General features: G+C 34.1%; 2 long non-coding RNA genes across 2 annotated transcripts; both read right to left on the reverse strand.

The window, feature by feature from the left end:
* On the reverse strand, positions 1 to 1,137 carry LOC132158128 (uncharacterized). The gene is made up of 2 exons (XR_009437667.1): positions 881 to 1,137; positions 1 to 680 (listed from the first exon to the last, which is right to left on the reverse strand). It is a non-coding gene; the product is annotated as an uncharacterized LOC132158128 (long non-coding RNA).
* An 8,010-nt stretch (positions 1,138 to 9,147) lies between these two features.
* Positions 9,148 to 11,286, reverse strand: LOC132157695 (uncharacterized). Its single transcript, XR_009437595.1, has 5 exons — positions 10,596 to 11,286; positions 10,263 to 10,351; positions 9,941 to 10,043; positions 9,724 to 9,852; positions 9,148 to 9,601 (listed from the first exon to the last, which is right to left on the reverse strand). It is a non-coding gene; the product is annotated as an uncharacterized LOC132157695 (long non-coding RNA).
* Positions 11,287 to 19,744: the final 8,458 nt, after the last annotated feature.

Below are 19,744 nucleotides of genomic sequence, written 5' to 3' on the forward strand. Positions count from 1 at the left end.
AACTATTCAGTATTGTTAAAATGAAGCTCCAATGCTGCATGCTCGGTTTTAAATTATGAAAAACTGATCAGTGCTTAAATTTTTTTTATCACCCATGTTTTTCACAACAGAAGATATATATATACTGTATAAAAGTGTTGCTGCAAAAAAGAAATAGGCTACAGAATTACGTGTAAAAAAAAATGTACATTACACTACAGTTCCACATAACTGCAATTTCATAGTTTTTGTAGTAGTAGCATCAAACACCACATTGTAACAATCATACTGTATCTGTTAGCCTTCATCCGTGCTTATCGAACCATTTTCCATCTGAGATGTTGGCCTCGCGCGGGGCTCAGGGCGTGCTGCGGCCGCGGTGGGGCTTCCGTATGCGGCGGCTCAGGGTGCGAGCGAGCCGCTCCACGGCGTTGCGTTTGTGTGTCAGCTCAGTCCCTGATTTCAAACCCTCAATATTCCCACTGTACCACATGACCCAGCCCCCCATAGACATCAACACCAGCAGAGCTCCCGAATACAACAACAGATCCCCAAAGTCGCGACCCCCGACCTCAAGCGGCACGAACACACCGATCAGAAGAGCAGACACCCCGAGAAGATCCAGGAGGACTGCCAACACCAGGGCAAACTTACAGTGGGTCAGTCCAACACGGTCAGCTGTAGGCATGGTGCACGCCCTTCTGCCACGAGAAGAACAGTGTTAAAAACCAGAAGAGCCTCAGTTCTAGTAGAACAGGTATTTTCGCTTAATAAAACTGAAGATATCTTTTAGGTATATAAAAAAAACTTGTTTTATGTGGCTTTATCTATAATCGAGCACTGCTTTCCAAATAAACAACACCAAGTATAGCCTACACTGAGAGATTATAATTTTACTTACCTTTTATGACTGAAATGATGTTCGTTTACGCAACTGCGAAAGTTGACACATTTGTGGTCGTTTGTGTTTTTCCGGGATTTGAGTTCAATCTAGCTGTGACGTCACGCAGGTGTTGTCTTCTTCTTCTTCGTTTAGTTTTATGGCGTTAAAGGTGCATACCGCCACCCATATTGGAGTGTGTAAAATCATGGCTTTATCTTCTAACTACTCCAGTTTCATGCATAAACTTCATTAAAACTTCAACAACTTCACTTTGGGAATTTTCTATCCCTAGAATACCTTTAATATCCCGTTCCCTCCCAAATATGATAATACATTCTTTAAATGTTTCTCTTTCTTCGTTAAATCTTCTACATTATACTAAAACATCTACATTTTATTTGCAATCACATACCTCACATTTATCTGTGTTTATTTTACTCGTAAGAAATAACATATTATTAAGTCTAGTATGTCCTAACCTTAGTCTTGACTATATTATTTCCTCTCTTCTGTTTCCTCTCTTCTGAATTCTGTAATATTCTCTTCCTTTATTATCTAAATCCCATATTTCTTTCTTTATTTATTTTTTGCCACTGTTTATCAATTTTACTTTTCATTAAAGAGGAATCAAAGGGGAATCTCTATTTTATCAGAATTATTTAGCACATTTTTCGCTAATTTATCAGCTTCTTCATTCCCTAAGATTCCTACATGTGCTGGAATCAACAAAACTTAACATCTATTTGCAATCTTTCTAAACTTAACAATACTGAGTAAATTTCTATTAAAATATAATCTCCAGTTGTTTGATTTTTTTTGTCTTTCTCCACCCATTGTAAACCCAAAGATACTGCATCTAGTTCAGCTGTATATATAGACACATGATTGGATATTCTTTTATTGAATCTTACTTTGAATTCAAGAATAGCAATACGCACACCCACATGATCATGACCAGGATCTCTAGAACCATCTGTGTACATTTTTAAATAGCCATAATATTTCTTGAACTAAATTACAAATATTTTCCTTTCCATTCTCCAACCATTCTCTTTTATTTTTAATTATATTATATATATTTATTTTTAATTATATCTAAATTAACCATAGTTTCTAGAAATATGGTGGAATTATGACATTTTCTGTAATAAAATCAAATGTATTCATATCACATTCTTTAGTTTTCTTACCTATGTTCCAACTGAAACCTTTACCTACATGTAGATGCAAAATATTTCTCATCCTGTAATCATAACCAATAAGATAGAGATAGTTTATTCCATTTTAAATCGAATGGAGTTTCATTACATTCCACCAATAATGCATTTATTGTAGTAGTTTTTATTGCTCCTATACACATTCTTAATGCTCTATGTTGCAGTCTGTCTAATTTCTCTGTATCATACATCCATAATCTAGCATTGATCTCCTCAATGCTCTATATAAAGAACTTCCATACCAGAGATGCATCTGGTTAGATTTATTACTTTTTTACACTTTGTTTCAATATGCTTCCTCCATAAATATTTTTCATCCAACCATAAATCCCAAAAAATTTAATTCTTTAACTTTTTCTATACTTTCTATACTATACTATACTTTTTGAGAATAACATAACACAATTTAGTTTGAGGAAATTTAAAACCCAATTTATTAGACCAATTTTCAACATTTTTGTTATTAACATACTTAACATTTTTACCTCTTTTTCAAATGACACCATTATCAGCATAAAGGGCTGATTGACTCCCTGACCCTACATCACTAAACATATCATTAATCATAATATTGAATAAAAGAGGACTGAGCACACTACCTTGAGGAACTCCATTAATAATATTAAACGTGTCAGATATTTCAGATCCTATTTTTACCATTACTGACCTATTTGTTAAAAAAAACTCTTTACCCAATTAAATAGTCTTGCACTTATTCCTAGATTATTCATTTTTATTAATAATCCTTCTCTCCATATAGAATCATATTTTTTTCTATATCAAAGTAAACAGTCATCATGATTTCCTTTCCATACTAATTGACCTTTCTATTTCATTGCTTATTTTAATTATAGCATCTGTTGACCTACCTTTTCTAAAACCACAATGATGGCTATTAATAATCCCTTTTTTCTAGAAAATAATTTTCTTCATCTATTTGCAAAGATGTGACGTTAATGCAATTGGCCTGTAGTTCAGGACTTTCAGGAACCTTTTGGAAAAGGCAGGATAATTGCTCTTTTCCACAGTCTAGAAACTTCATCTTCTCTCCGAATTTGATTAAATTATTCCAGAATGACCTTTAATGCTTCTTATGGCAGATGATGAAACATGGTATAGCTCAGCTGATCTTTTTCTTGGGCTGAATTTTTCGATCCAATGGCTCTTTTTAACTCCATCATATTAAATTCCAAATCTAAAGAGTTATTCCCATTTTTCTTTTCATTAATTAGCTGCCTATTTCCTCTTAACATTTCTTCTTTCCTTTCTTAATGATAGTCAGTAAGATGACTGCATGTATTCCTGAAAATTACCTATAGTAAATCAGCTTTTTTTTTCTGTAACATCAATGTCCTCCCCTTCCAGAAAGTACTGGAATTGACTTCTAAACTCTTTTCCCACACATTTTCTCCACGCATTTCTTTTTGTGGATTTAATAGTTCTTCTCACTATAGTATTTTACAATATTCTCCACATTCATATTTTTCCTTAAAATGAATTGAATGCTTGATTTCTTTCTTTAATTAACATAGAACATTCATCACTCCACCATTGAACTAATTTCTTGTTTTGAAATATTACTTTCTTAGGAATGTATTCTGCTGCTGCACTAATTATCATTCAGCTAACTTTGTTTGCACAAATATTACCATTCATTTGTAGTAATTGAACTTCTTTTTTACAATGTTCTTTAAAATCTTCCCATTTTGCTTTGAAGAAACACCATTTATAATCATTATTATCCTTTTGTCTATATATTTCAGCATCGATTTTACATAAAAATGGAAAATGATCACTACAAAGATTTTCTGTGCTTACTTTCCATTCACTAAAACTAGTTGTGATGAAACCAATGTAAGATCAATGCTAAACATTTTTTTTCTTCTCAAATCAATTCTAGTACTCTTTCCATCATTTAGACATACCTATCTTCATAACTCTGTCAATTCTTCAATCATTACTCCATTGTTATCTGTATGTTCACTACACCATAAATTATTATGGGCATTAAAATCTCCACACCAGATTTCTCTATTTCCATTTCTTTGCATTATTTAATGAAAATCCGTTATCATAATTTCTTTACATGGATTATAAAAATTAATTATAAAAGTACAATACTGATTATTATAAATTTATATGATTATGCATTCAAACTTATCTGGATAATTCATTATCCTAAAAGCTAATCCTTCCTTAATAAATGTAGCACATCCCCCTTCTTTTTTATCAACTCTGTCTTCACAAATTGAACTACATCCTGTTAGAACAAGGTTTAATTGTGGTCTTAACCAAGTCTCTTGTATACAAATAACATCTGGGGTTTCATCCATGTCACTTAAAAACTTCTTAAATTCCTGTCCATTTGCAATTAGACTCCTCGAGTTCCAATGCAAAATACTCAGTCAGTGCCACTTTTATCCACTACTTGAGTCAAAGTTTAGTGGATTCATCATTTCAAATATGGCCTTGGTCTCCACACTAGAAATTCCTAGGTACTTCTTTGCAGCTACTTCAATTCCTACATATACTACTTTGCATATGAAAGCATCAAACTTTGTTCTATGGTTAGGAGAGTTTCACTCCTAACCCTAGGGTTGTGGGTTCGAGTCTCAGGCCGGCTATACCACAACTTAGATGCCCTTGAGCAAGGCACCAAACCCCCACTGCTCCTCGGGCGCCGCAGCATAAATGGCCACTGCTCCAGGTGTGTGTTCATGGTGTGTGTGTGTGCACTTTGGATGGGTTAAATGCAGAGCACAAATTCTGAGTATCGGTCACCATACTTGGATGTATGTCACGTGTGTTTTTTTTTTATTTTACATTGATGAGATGGTTCTTTCATAAACCCTTGAACTTTCCTTTTCTTTTTCTTTTCCTGCCTTTACAGGTTTGTTACCAACATTTTGTTTAGGCTTGGTTACATCTGAAACTTTCTTCAGTGCTTCTGCAAAAGAAACATTATTCATAATTTAGATTTTTCCACCTTAATTTCATCCATAGTAACAGATAAAGGATCTCCCGATATAAGTTAACTCCTCTTAGCCGAGCTTCTGTTCCTGGAATGTGCGTCTTGATATTCTTATGTTCAGTATCTTATCTTGTTGAGTTTTGTTGACAGTGTGAATCATAATTCATTTATTGCTCAAGTATTTAGCGAACTTGACCGTTCCTACCTCAATCACCTTGGCCTTTGAAATCAGATGGAAGTTATCCTCAAAAATCACAGTAACTTTGAATTGGTTCATTGACAGGTGTTACATTATCACGTCCTCTCACTTTTTTTTAAATGTATATCGTCTGTTTCTCTTTTTTCTTATGCTTATTATCTACCTTTTGCCATTGCATTTCCCTTTCAAGATCCCAACCCTCATACTCAGATCCTGAAGCCATTCAATGAGATTCACGATATAGCCGCTGTGACTCACCTCTGCTTCCCGCCATTCATCATCCAGTGGCTCCGCCTCCGACCCGCAGGTGGTGTCGCGTGACACGCCTTTCTTAAACGTCATTCATTCACTCGTTTTCCGTTACGTCGTTTCCCCTAAATCACAAGACATGAAACATAAGAGGATGTGACAGTTGGGGCTTTTTATTTCGTTTCATTCTAGTATAAACACCTTTCACACTGATTTACCGGTTTCCAGCGAACCAGATGCCGTTTCTCTCAAACCAAAACCAAAACGTAGTTGTAGAGGATTAACTGACAAAACACGCATTCAGAAGCGCGTGAATCTCAGTGACGCATTACTTCCGTTCAGACAACGCTTTGTTGTTTGAGGAATGAGTTGTATTTTTCGGGAAATTTATCATAGCTCTTGAAAAAAAAATCCCTTTTTGAAAAGTTTGAAACACTACTTAAAATGTACTTCATATATCATATGAAATAATAATCAGATTTTTTTTATAATTCAATAAAGTTTTAATTTTTTTACTTCTCAGGTGTGATATCATACTAGTCTATAATATATCACACCTGAGGAAAAAACACCTACATTTTATTAAGCAAAAATATGAAAGTTGGTTGTAATGAGATCCATATATGCATTATGTTCTAACCATAAAGTAATTTTTTATAATTTTATAATAAGTGGTAAAAGTTGCCATATGGCACCGCTGTACCAAAAAAAAAAAAAAAAAAAAAGAAATAAATAAAAGAAAAGAAGGCTAGTTTTTCTATAAAATTATCTTATTTTCTATTTAAATGCACATTTCTTTTGAACATTTATAGATTTATATATTTGGAACTCATGCAAACCAAAAATAAGTAGATCCCCATCATTGAACCTTCACTGTAGGCTAAGTCATCCTCACTCTTATCACATGGAAGAGTTAACTATGTACTCTTCAAGTTGACCTTTCTGTAAAACATTGCTGTATTCATTTTTTTTTTAGGAATAAAAAATGTTTAATTTATACACAAATAAAGCTACAAACAGCACATCACTGGCTACCAGGGTTTGTTCACCCCAAATTGAAAATTAGTCCATGTTTTACTCACCCTCAAGTTATCCTAGGTAGTGTATGTGACTTTCTTCCTTCAGACAAATAAAATCAGAGTTATATATATTAAATTGTTCTTGTTCTTTCAAGCTTTATAATGGCATGGGTGGGTGTTTTTGTTCAGTAGTCCAAAAGTAGTCATATAAAGCGCATCCATCCATATTTAAATGTTCCTCATGCTCTGGGGGGTGAATAAGGGCCTCCTTTAGCATTTCAATGCATTTTTGTAAGAAAACTATCAATATTTAAAATGTTATAAACATTTTTCTCTCACTTCCACTGTCATATGTTGAAGCCGTTCCAAGCCGCTGAGGACGTATGTCCTTACGACGGTGAGATATGCAAGTCTCCAGAGTTTATTTACAGGACAAAAGGAAGCAAAGTTTCCTTACGTATGCAAAGGAAAACCAGTCTCCTCTGCATTTATATCAAAATCCTCTGACATTTTCCTTTACATTTTTTTCTTACATTTTTTAAATTTGTGACTGTGATTTCTTTTTTTCTTTTCTTTTTTTGTCTCTTGCATTTCTGCATTTGTCTTACGTCCTACGTAATCTACAGGAATAGCATCCACCGACGACAGTTAGCAGAAGTGAGAAAAAATGCATCAATTCACCACAGGAGGCCTTTATTCACACATCAGCCATATGAGGCATGTTTGGATGGATGCATTTTATTTGACTTCTTTTGGACTGTTGAACAAAAACACCCACCCACTGCTATGATAACGGTTGGAGGAGAAAGGATAATTTTTTATATTAATTTGATTTGATTTGTCTTAAAAAAAAGTCATATACACCAAGGATGTCTTGGGGGTGAATACAACATGGGCTATTGAAATTCTTTTTGCACCCTCAGATTCAAAATTTTCAAATAGTTGTATCTCAGACAAATATTGTCAGAATCTAACCATACATTAATGTAAAGATTATTTATTCAGTTGTATAAATCTCAGTTTCAAAAAATGCATGCAAATATCAGTTGTCATTTTTTATTAAAAAAATATAATGCAATACAATGAGTGAGATATGTACAGTACAAAGAAATGTTCAAGTCTTTTGTATCATATTTGATACCTTTAACCTCTTAACTGTCACGTTTTTGAAGATAGACTTGAATGTGCATGATACAAACCTAAATTTTTATAATTCATGACTGAAAATCATTGTAACATGATTTTGATGTGCCATTTATATGGTAATGCAATGTCTGATTTTAAAATAGGTTTTAAAGGATGAATTTTGAGATTTTATGTTTTCAAGCGATATATTACTTCTGATGATTTCTAAAATGTGATAGAGAAAAAGTCAACGAGGAAGTCTTTTTTTTAAACAAAGGTCAAAACTCCTTTTGTAATGTAGATTTCTGAGGGTGCACTCTTGTCATAAATTAATCTATTACTTTTCCTACATAATTTTTAACAATAAATATTGGTAAAATATATATCTGGGAGTCTTAGACCTTTCCAACGATATATAGTTTGTCAAGATTAAATTAGATTTGATTGTAATATAGTATAGTCAACGTAGGTGTCCCGTATACGGGACGGGGTGACAGTTAACAGGTTAAAAGTACACCACTTAAATACTGTAAAGTGCGTGATTACAGAGTGAAAAAAACTAATAGTCATCTTATACTGTATAAGAACCTTCCATTACATTCATTCTTTTAGATTCATTTGAGCAACCTAAAAATGTTGTTGTTTTCAGTCCAGTAAATGTTTGTCTTGAAATATTCTTACTAACCTTATAAAAGTTATGTTCCATGACCTGAAGGTGGAATTTTTTATAATTATGCTAAAAGGCCTTTTACTTAATAATAAAATCATGAACTACCAGTCAAGAGGAACACGGTATAGATTGTATACAATAGGCTTTCACCCTACTCAGTCTTTCTCACAAGAATCCCATTTATTGTCAGAGGTATTTGTTCATGCTGGAGGTCAGGGGGGTCATGCACTCATTATTTTTGAGGGGACACGAGTGGGTTGAGGTGGGGGGGTCGTCATGTGACACACAGTGGCCACAACAGCATATTGGCAAATTATTATTAAGCATTATTTATATTTATAATTTTTGTTAGTAGCATTCCCAGACGCATTAACTATATCATGAAATATCTCGATTCTCACCTTCATTGATTATGTTTGATAAGGGTCAAAGTAGCCCAATAATGTAATATACTAACTAAGCATAAAAACCTGTCTGTTTACTTAAGTAACAGATATGGGTGTCATGCCATAACAAATTTTAATACGACTGCCTTTATATTAAATGTGAATTTCACATTGAAAGTTAATGTGAACAAAAGCGTTGCAAGTTAGGCTACTAATATTTCATTGTACAGAAAGAGAGCAAAGAACTTTTTCACTGACAGTCTAGAGTTCAATCACTCTCAAAAACTCCCATTAAAATCACTGAAACTGTTAATACTGTGAAATCAATATCTTATTTAAAGATTCGTACACACATCTGCTCTTTGTTGTTTCTGATGAGAGAATTCGCCAGAAAGAGGTATTCAGTCAGCGAGCGAGTGAAGGAAGCATTGGCATTTTATCGATGACTCAGCGGAACACTTTTGATTGGCCATTGCATTCATAAGCTCAACAGAATCTTGTGTGATTGGTGATAATTAGGCGCAGTCCTGTAAAATAGCGCCAGCCAGCGAATGCAGATCTGAATTTAGCAGCTGATGATATGACTGGCTGAACATTCTCACACAGCAGAAAATATTAATCGGCTATTTTTGTCTTTTGGAAGCTGTATTCAAAATCCACTTGTCTTAAAAATCTGAATGGGCATGACGCCTCTGCTGGAGGTAGAGCTGTGTTCTTCAGTCATACTTCAGGCTAATATCACAGATATTTTTTGAGAGAACAAAAAATGGTTCCTGCCATGCAATTTTTTCCTTTCTTTTTTACATTCCCATGTAATGCTATCAAAGGACTTTTTGAAGTATCCGGACTGACATCCACACACGGTGTTATTTTGGGGTGTACATGGTGAAATCACCACCGCATCTGTCAGAGAAGCAGTCAAAAAACAAAGAGTGAACATGTATAAAAATATATACAGTATATACGTAATTTAAATTCTAAGTTCATTACAGAAGTCATGAAAGGAAATAAAAACTATATCATACATGGCTTGGTGCATTTCTCGCATCTGAAGCAGTTTGGGAAATAGTTCACCTGGTCTAGGAATGTCCCATTCTCACATTTCTGACATTGAGATGGCAAGTCTCTAGAGCATTTTCTTACCAACTTATACCCTGAAGAAAAATACATGACAGGTTAAGGGAACTGGATATTTCCCTGGAAAATGTAAATGGTATTAGTTAAACATTTCAGACAGTGTACCTGGAGCACATTTGTCACAGCAGAGCCCATTGCTCCAGTATTCATTTTTAGCACAATCACTTCTGCTGCTGACGCTGTGCTGCCCCGTCACAACGCCTACGATCTGGAGTAAAACAGTTCATGACAGTTAAAAGGGTAACAGTTCTTGCAGTTGAACTTATGGCTTGGTATTATGCAACTGGATGATGTCATAACAGGCTATCCCATGAAATGTAGTTTAACCTCAAACATCTGCCAAATATCTGTTGTGTGATTAAGAACACAACCATGGTGCTCATATTTGTGAAATTTGAAATCTGCTCACTACTTTCTAATGACTTACCAATGATGACAAAATACACAGCAGGAGTTTCCAACTTCGTTGTCCTTGGATGTGAAACATGCTTCTTATCATGGATGCAGTCAACCCTTCTGGAAGGAGAAGATTTAAAAGTATATTTCAGAAGACCAGTGAAGTATATATTTTCTTTAAATTGTGATATACAATATATATATATATATATATATATATATATATATATATATATATATATATATATTATCTGGTTAAAGGTTACATTCTGTGTGAGATATAGTTGTACATAACTGTATCTCAATATATTGATATATTTGTAGAACTACAAAACAAAATACAAAGAAGAGCACGTGACTTTACCTCTGTCCTCCGGGATCTAATGTTAGAGTTGCTCCTGTTTCCTTCAAACTGAAAGAACGAGTGGAATGGAAGTCCTTACAGGTTCTTATTTAAGTCGACAAATTACTCATCCTTTTACTACATAACCACACAATGTGGGGTAAAATAAATGTCCCAATTACAAAACTGTAAACCGGTCTAGTCAGATTTAGTCATCACTATGAGGAACTGAACTGGGAAAAACCTTTACTCCAAAAAGAGGAATTCCAGTCTCATGTCTTAGAATGAAGAATATTTAAACCTCTGTTCCACTAACATCTCTAATATAATATATGGCTGATTATCAATTATCAATCAACTAATTAAATACAAATTATTAAATTCATAAACAGAATCATAAACAAAATTGTATTTATTTTGACCCCAATTATGGTTATGCATTGTACATGCCATACATTTTCAATTCATATGTTTTTTTATACACATTTTGGGCCAAAAGGAAATGTACTAAACAAGCATAAACCAAATGTGACATATTCCAGGAAATAAGGAAAGTTCATTTCTCCAGCGACAAGTTCCTGCTCAGAAAGGATGATGTTTTGTCAAGGTTAGGTTGACACTCTAAGTTATAAGAAAATAGTCATTTGTTTCAAACTAAAGCCAATTATTGAGGCATTGTGGATCATTGATCCCATCATTTTCCAGTGATGGACAAATCTGTATCTGCATTTTTTTATTAATTTGTAGAATGACCGTAAATACACTTAATCCTTTATTTTACTGATCAGTCAATATAGTAACATAGCTACTGTGCCAGTAAGGTGACTTGTTCGGTTTACTTAGTTTTGTCGTGGCCACAACATAATAACTCGTGGGAATGTGATAATATGTTGAGGCCACAAGATATTAATTTGTGGGAACGTCATATTAACTCGTGGGAACGTCATATTATGTCGTGGCCACGAGATATTAATTTGTGGGAACGTCATATTAACTTGTGGGAACATCATATTATGTCGTGGTCATGAGATCATTTTGTCGAGGTAACGACATCCTTATGTCGTGGCCTTGAGATGCTATGTTGAGGGAGCAACATCCATTTCTCGTGGCCACGACTTCTTATGTTGAGGGAACGACATGTTTTTCTCGTGGCCACGAGTTTAATGCGTAAACAAACTTGCATGGCCATAGCAACCTGGGATTATCAGAAGTGGATTCATTCATATTTTATTTTGAATTACGAAATTATTATATTATTTATACATATAAAATTTATGCATTTATATTATGATATTTTATGTTAATGTCGAGCATTTACAGTACGCTATTATTTATAAAAGTATTCAGAATGTTAAGTAAAGATCCAAAGTAGCCAAAGCATATGGTTAATATAATAACTACTTAATTCAAGATAAAATATGAATAAATTCCATCTCTGATAATCCCGGGTTGCTATGGTCACGCAGGTTTGTTTACGCATTAAACTCATGGCCACGAGAAAAACATGTCGTTCCCTCAACATAGCATCTAGAGGCCACGACATAAGGATGTCGTTACCTCAACAAAATGATCTTGTGTCCACGACAGAATATGACGTTCCCACAAGTTATTATGTCGTGGCCACCACAAAACTAAGTAAACCGAACAAGTCACCTTACGGGCACCATACATAGCTTATTAACTGACATTAATATTTTTTCTCTCTCCATTATCCAACATCAAACAGGATTTTTGCCATAGTGGCTTATTAAGGGACTGAAGATAAAAGTATTACGGCATGAATTGTGCTAAATGTGGTCCATAAAGCATATATATAAAGGAATTATAAACAATAACAGTATGAATTTCTGTAGAGCTGCTTTTAAACAATGTGTATCGAAAAGGTGCTATACAAATAAAATGGACATCACATTGAAAAATCAAGATACGGCATGAACAAGATGTTTATTATTAAAAATATTATTTTATTATTTACTAATTTACTTTTTTTTATTTAACAGGGTTTAGTTTGTTAAGGGACTTTTTTTTCAACTGCAGTCCACTCTTTGTGAAATCTGCAAAAAAGAGAGAAAGTCATACAGTTTTGGAATGACGTGGGCGAGTAAATGATGGCGTCAAGCAAACTAGATGAACTAGAAAAGATTACAAATGGAAAGCAAGTGTGCACGTGTTATCGCATCATCAGTCCACACCCATTGGGCTTGACTCAATGACTTTTGTTTTAAAAGCAAGTTTAGTTACCATGACCATGCCAAAATACTATATAATTAATAAACCAGAATTATAATGACAGAATGAATCATCTGGGTTAATTACTACGTCCAGACATCCTAAAAATAGTCTTTGTATTCTTTGTGAAAATATCTACTGAATGTTGCATTAAGATCTGACAAAGAATATTTAGACAAATGACATTACCAGACGTGAGTACGTGCATTCAGGATAGTAGCACCTTTTTGTTTCCCAGCATGATGCTGTTCCCCCTTTTCATAATTTACTATTATGTAAAAGCCATAGCTTGGACAGGGGCTAAAATGTATATTGCAGTTGCATGAATATATTAAAAATAGATTTTTTTACAGTGTCAAGTCACATTACAATAAATGTTTTTTTCAGAGGTATTTGTTCATGCTGAAGGCACAGCTGTGTTCTTTGGCAATAGTATATGTTTACATTCACATAATTACTCAGGCTTCCCGCTTATTATCTTTTAGTCATACAAAAACAGTCCTTTTAAAGGCCACACATCACCATGAAATGCTATAAAAAGGACTTTTTGAAGTATCCAGACTGATTATTTCAGGGTGTACTTGGTGAAATCACCACCGCATAAGTCAGAGAAGAAGTCAAAGAACAAAGAGTGAACATCTTAACAAAATCAACACCGCAAAATATACATAACTGACATTTTAATTTCATTACAGAAGACATGAAAGGAAAATGAAACTGTATTATACTTAGTCCATCTTGGGTATATCCCTCCCGTATAGGTATATCCCTTCCGAACATTTCTCACACTGAGATGCCATGCCACTAGAACATTTTCTCATCAACTTTAACCCTGGAGAAAAATACATGACAGAGATTAAGCTGTCCATTCTTCTGAAAAACTGTTGTTCCTAAGGTATTGATTTTGTACCTTTTGTCACAGCAGAGCCCGTCAATCCAGTATTCCTTTGTAGAACAATCACTTCTGCTGCGTAGGTCTGCCGCAAAGTCTGCCATCTGCGGAAAACGTTTAACAGTTATGACAGTTAAAAGGGTAATAGTTCATGACAGTTAAAAGGGTAACAGTTCTTGCAGCTGAATTTATTAACTTGGTATTGCGCAAGTGGATGATGTCATCACTGGGTAACCCTCGAAATGTAGTTTAACCTCAGAACATCTGCCAAATATCTGCTGTGTGATTAAGAACACAATAATGATGTAAATTACACATATCTGTAAAATTTGAAATCTGCTCACTAGTTTCCTATGACTCACCACTAATAGTAAAAAAAAAAGTTTCCTCATTTTTGACTGTAGAGGAAGTAACAGTTCATCAGTCTAGTTGCAAATTCTATTCCAAGAGATTCTGTGTACTGTTTTTTGTTCCAATAAGTAATATCTCTGTCTTATCCAAATTTAATTGGAGAAAATGATTGGTCATCCAATCTTTAAAGATTTTTAACACACTGTTAGAACTATTTATCGCTATTTATCGCATCATCAGTCTACACTCATTTGGGCTTGACTCAGTACCTTCGTCTCTGAAGTTTAGTTACCATGAACTTGCCAAAATAGTGTATAATTGCTAAAGCAGAATTATAAGAGAATGCATCAATTTATGCATTCTTTGTGAAAATATCTACTGAATGTCACAATAAGATTTGACAAAGAATATTTAGATATGCATTACAAATGACATCAACAGACGTCCATTCAGGGAGCAGCCTTTTATTTCCCAATTTGATGCTGTTCCCCCTTTTCATAATTTGCTTTTATGTAAAAGTCTAACCATGGATGGATGGGGCAAAAAAAAAAAATACAAATCTGTATTTTACTGTTGCATAAATATTATGCAGTATTACAATTTTTTTTAATATATATATATAGTATTGGTACTATTTTCACAAGCAAGTTGTACATTTCAAAACTCTTAGTACTCAGAACATCAATACTCACAAGTGATCATCAAAAATGTACTTTTTCAAACATCTCAGGGTGTTTTCATTTGCAAAGGTACAAAACACTAAAAACACAAAATATCCCTTTCATAACATAAAATGTTTCATATACGTATGTAAACGTCATTCATGGTAACTGTTTTTTGTAAGGCTATTACTAAACTTTCATTTCCTTTTCTTCTCGTGTAGTTTAATAGGTGTCTTTCAGATTGATTAGAGAAGCATCTGAAAGAGGAAGACAGCATCAAAGACAGCATTTACAGTATGTCATGTAAATGGAGAAGAGAGCAGGAAAGTACCATAAGTCAGAGTGAAGGAACGAAACTGTAGACTGAGTCATATGGTATGGTGATACCATTTACTTTTACACGACAACTCATGCCTGTATCATATCTTAATCATAACACCTTTTGATGACACACCGGAGTAGGATTAAACTGAAAGAAAGTGAATGTTGTGAAATTTGTCAAGTATGGTAGCCCATACTCAGAATTGGTGCTCTGCATTTAACCCATCCAAGTGCACACACACAGCAGTGAGAAGTGAACACACCATGAACACACACCCGGAGCAGTGGGCAGCTATATATCCAGCGCTTTCATTCACTCCACCTAAAACTCCTGCCAGCACCAAAACTCGAACTGCCAACCTTCAGGTTACAAGTCCAAATCTCCAACCATTAGGCCACAGCTGCCCCAAAGAGCATGTTGTGTCTGTAAATAAACCAAATGTCAATACATATTACAAAGATCTTGCATTTAAAAACAATGATTATGCGGACTGAAAATGTTTCAGATGTTTCATCCGTTATATATTATACTAATACACACATTGTTGGGTAAGGGTAAAAAACAACTAATAATTAACTATTTAAACAGTGTAATAGGATTATTGTAATAATTACTCATCCATTTCATAAATTATTCTTGAACTGACCAAAGTATTTTTAAAGGGAGAATGTTTAACATTACATTTAAAAGTCATGTTAAATCCACTATTGTTTCATATAGAATTGTTTTAGTCTATACAGTATTTAATGCAATTACTTATGGCTTATCTGGAGGAACTTATGAGGCTGACGGCAGACAGATGTTGGAGTGTACACAGGTGGTAGTCTGAGAGGATTATGGGAGATCTACTGTGACAGGCATGGTGAATGGAGTTTGTGATCATGATAATAATGCATTACACACTTTAGAATATACTATACATTACATGGGTCATTCATGGGATTCAGTAATATCTGTCACGATCATTAGATGGAGTGCCCATGAGCTTCAGTAGAGGGCACTCCAGTGAGGACCATTCCACCCATTCACCACCAGTTGTCACTTGGACACTAGCACCTCTCAAACTGTTGCACTACACCCAAACTACATTACCCATGAGTCACTGCATCACAATCACCCTGCCACACCTGCACCTCATTCATCAGCCAATTTCCTTGCCACACCTGCACCTCATTTACACACACACATAAAAGCAGCACACTCACTCTCACTCACTGCGAAGTCTTGTTTAGCCAGTCTGACATTTCCGAGCGTTTTCCCTGTGTTTATTATTCCTGTGTTTATTATTCCTGTGTTTATTATTCCTGTGTTTTGACCTTTGGACTGTTTATTCCGACTCTGATTCTCCGCTGCCTCTCCCGATCCCTGCTTGTTTCTGATTACGATTCTGGTTATCCCTGACACACCTGACGCCATTCCTGATCTCTGCCTGTATGACCATTCTGTTTAATAAATGCTGCATATGGATCCGAACGCCTCCGACTCCTTGTTACAATATCTAAGCTTGGAATGTTTTTCAAACTGATCATTAGGCACATAGAAAATATCCACATCATAATTTTTAAAACACCTTATATTCTCAACCCTGTAAAAGTTAAAAATAGTTTTTGTAAAAATGTTTTCAATTTAGATGTTTAACTAAACATTTTATTGTGTTGAATCATTTACATGTCATTTACAAGTGGTAATCAGCAAGAAAAGCTTTCATTCTTAATGGTCTTCCTTATTCCTTATGTTCCAAAAATATTAACGGGAAAAGGTCAATAATAATGTGATGGGGTTGAAGACGGTAAGACGGTTGAAGGGAGACCGTGCTTTAAATTTTGATTTTCAGTTTTGTTTCATTTTCATATTGTAAAATTCACAAAAAAATAAAATAAAAGATACTAAAATTTTTACAGTAAGTGGTTATTTTAGCTATATATATATATATATATATATATATATATATATATATATATATATATATATATATATATATGCTGGTCATATAATTAGAATATCATCAAAAAAGTGTATTTATTTCACTAATTCCATTCAAAAAGTAAAACGTGTATGTTATAATTATTCATTACACAAAGACTGATATATTTCAAATGTTTATTTCTTTTAATTTTGATGATTATAACTGAAAACTAAGGAAAATCACAAATTCAGGATCTCAGAAAATTCGAATATAATTTAAGACCAGTACAAAGAAAGGATTTTTAGAAATATTGGCCAACTAAAAAGTATGAAAATGAAAAGTATGAGCATGTACAGCACTCAATACTCAGTTGGGGCTCCTTTTCTAAATTTACTTTCATCAGAGAACATAACTTTGGACCACTCAGCAGCAGTCCAGTCCTTTTTGAAGCGAGACGCTTCTGACGCTGTCTGTTGTTCAAGAGTGGCTTGACACAAGGAATGTGACAGCAGAAACCCGTGTCTTGCATACGTCTGTGCGTAGTGTTTCTTGAAGCACTGACTCCAGCTGCAGTCCACTCTTTGTGAATCTCCCACACATTTTTGAATGGGTTTTGTTTCACAATCCTCTCCATGCTGGGGCATCAAATAAATGCAGGCTTGATGAGCAGAAGAAACTTCTTTCAAAAACATTACAAATTGTAATGTTTCCAAACTTTTGGTCTGTACTGTATATATATATGTATATATATATATATATATATATATATATATAAATGCAAGTGCAATATTTGTATTCGTCCAGTGTTCGAATTGAGTCAAAGCTCTTGGGGGGTCCCCCAACCCCCCCCCCCCCCCCCCCAAAAAAAAACAACAACTAATAATATACATATTTGTATTTATTTATTTCATATAATAATATAATTTACTTTACTTTACTTGTGAATTTAATTTACTTTGTGTGTTTCATAACATGTTTTTGCAGCTGAGCATTTACTATGTAAAATTAAATAAAAATCTATGAAATAACAAGATGGCTCTTCTCTTCTTTCCCTTGTCCATATCTGAGAAAATAATGTAAGATGTAAGTTGTAATATTATATTTGTTGTCGTTACTGTGAATATATTTAAGAAAGCACTCCATGTTATTCATGCTACTTATTAAGGTTATTAATGGTGATATACTTTGAACAGTGCACATGTAGGCATTTTATTTCATTAAAAAAACTAATTTATCTTGAATGTAGTTACATAACCCTTTCATATTTTCAAGCAGAAGTTGTCATAGTTGGGTAAACTTCTATAGTGGTGAATGAGAGTATATGTTTAAATATATGTTTTGTCACAATAGTGTTTCTACAAGAGGGAAAAATAGAAATAATTTGATACGATTACGATGCTGATGACCATTAATCAATTTTGATCTCTTGATTCACTATCAATTCACATGAATAGGCCTACTGTACTTACTTTTCTTGGGTTAAACTCAGTATTTTCTTGCATTAATTAATATTCACTTGTGTGTGCTTATACGAGTATCTTTTTAAAATGTATAATCTAGTGTTTGATCATGTCTAAATATTTATTTAAATGCAAAACCTAAAAATAAGTAAGCAGTTATGACCTGCAATACTCTTTTGAGCAACTAGAGTATGTATATTTATTAGAGTGGGTAAACAATGGCATTGCAAATGGAAATTATTATTTTTCTGGCCACAAAATGACTTTAATTTGCCTCTTTGCATTGAATTTAAAATCCTTTTCTCCACTTAACCTTAAATACTACACTAATTGTATTAGGCTATACATAATAATGGAAAATAGGATACAATTCATAACAAAAACGGTTGATCTGCATGTTTGTCTTCGGCGTAATAATCAATGCATGTGTGTCTCACGCACAATTCGTGAGAGTTAGCAACCCTGCTTTATCATCGTTGACACAAAAAAAGCCTTCACCTGATGAACATTTTCATCAGTAATAATGTCCTTAATTAAATTAACACTGTTTTTGAGCAGTTAAGGTTACTAGATTTAAAATGATTTGTTTAATTCAGAATGGGTGCAATGCTAGCTCCAAACAAGATTCTATTTTTCTCAGAATTACGTTAGATGGCTAATTACAACTAACAAGCCGATAGTGAGCTAGCATCATAAGATAAAAAAAAACAACTATTGACAGACCAAGATTATAAGTGACTCTCTGATTCTAAGATAAACACTTATTCAGTAGCAATAAATTAGGTGTACCAAACAATCATAAAACAAAGAAATATTATCTTACCGTTATCGTGAGGTAAAATAATGACGAAGGATCACTCTATCAGCCAATCACACAGCGACGTCGCGCCCGCAGTCTGTAAATTCCTTCAGAAAACAGCGTGTGGCGCACTTGAGCGTATTTTCAGATGCACATCTAATTTGAAGTAGCTTTTTATGGGAGCGGCACTTTTTACAGTCTATGGAGCGGCAGCGCAATACTTTGGTAAAAAATAGATAGATAGGGCTATGTCAAATATTGTTTCTATTTTAGTTTTAATGAAAAACCAGGGGACCCCCCAAGGTCATTTTTTTGGGCCTTATGGGGGGTCCCTTGATGCTTATGGGGGGTCCCGGACCCCCCCAGCCCCCCCTCAATTCGAACACTGTATTCGTCACAATGGACATACCAAAGTATTGTGAAAAGTTCACAATTCATTTTGTTGAACACTACTTTAAAATTGCATGAACTGCAAATATTAATACTGTACATTGTGTGACTTAAGAAAAAAAACTCTCAAGGCTTTTATTTTGAAGGTGGCACAACAGT

This window comes from Carassius carassius, chromosome 15 (genome assembly GCF_963082965.1).
Source record: "Carassius carassius chromosome 15, fCarCar2.1, whole genome shotgun sequence".
Classification (NCBI taxonomy): domain Eukaryota; kingdom Metazoa; phylum Chordata; class Actinopteri; order Cypriniformes; family Cyprinidae; genus Carassius; species Carassius carassius.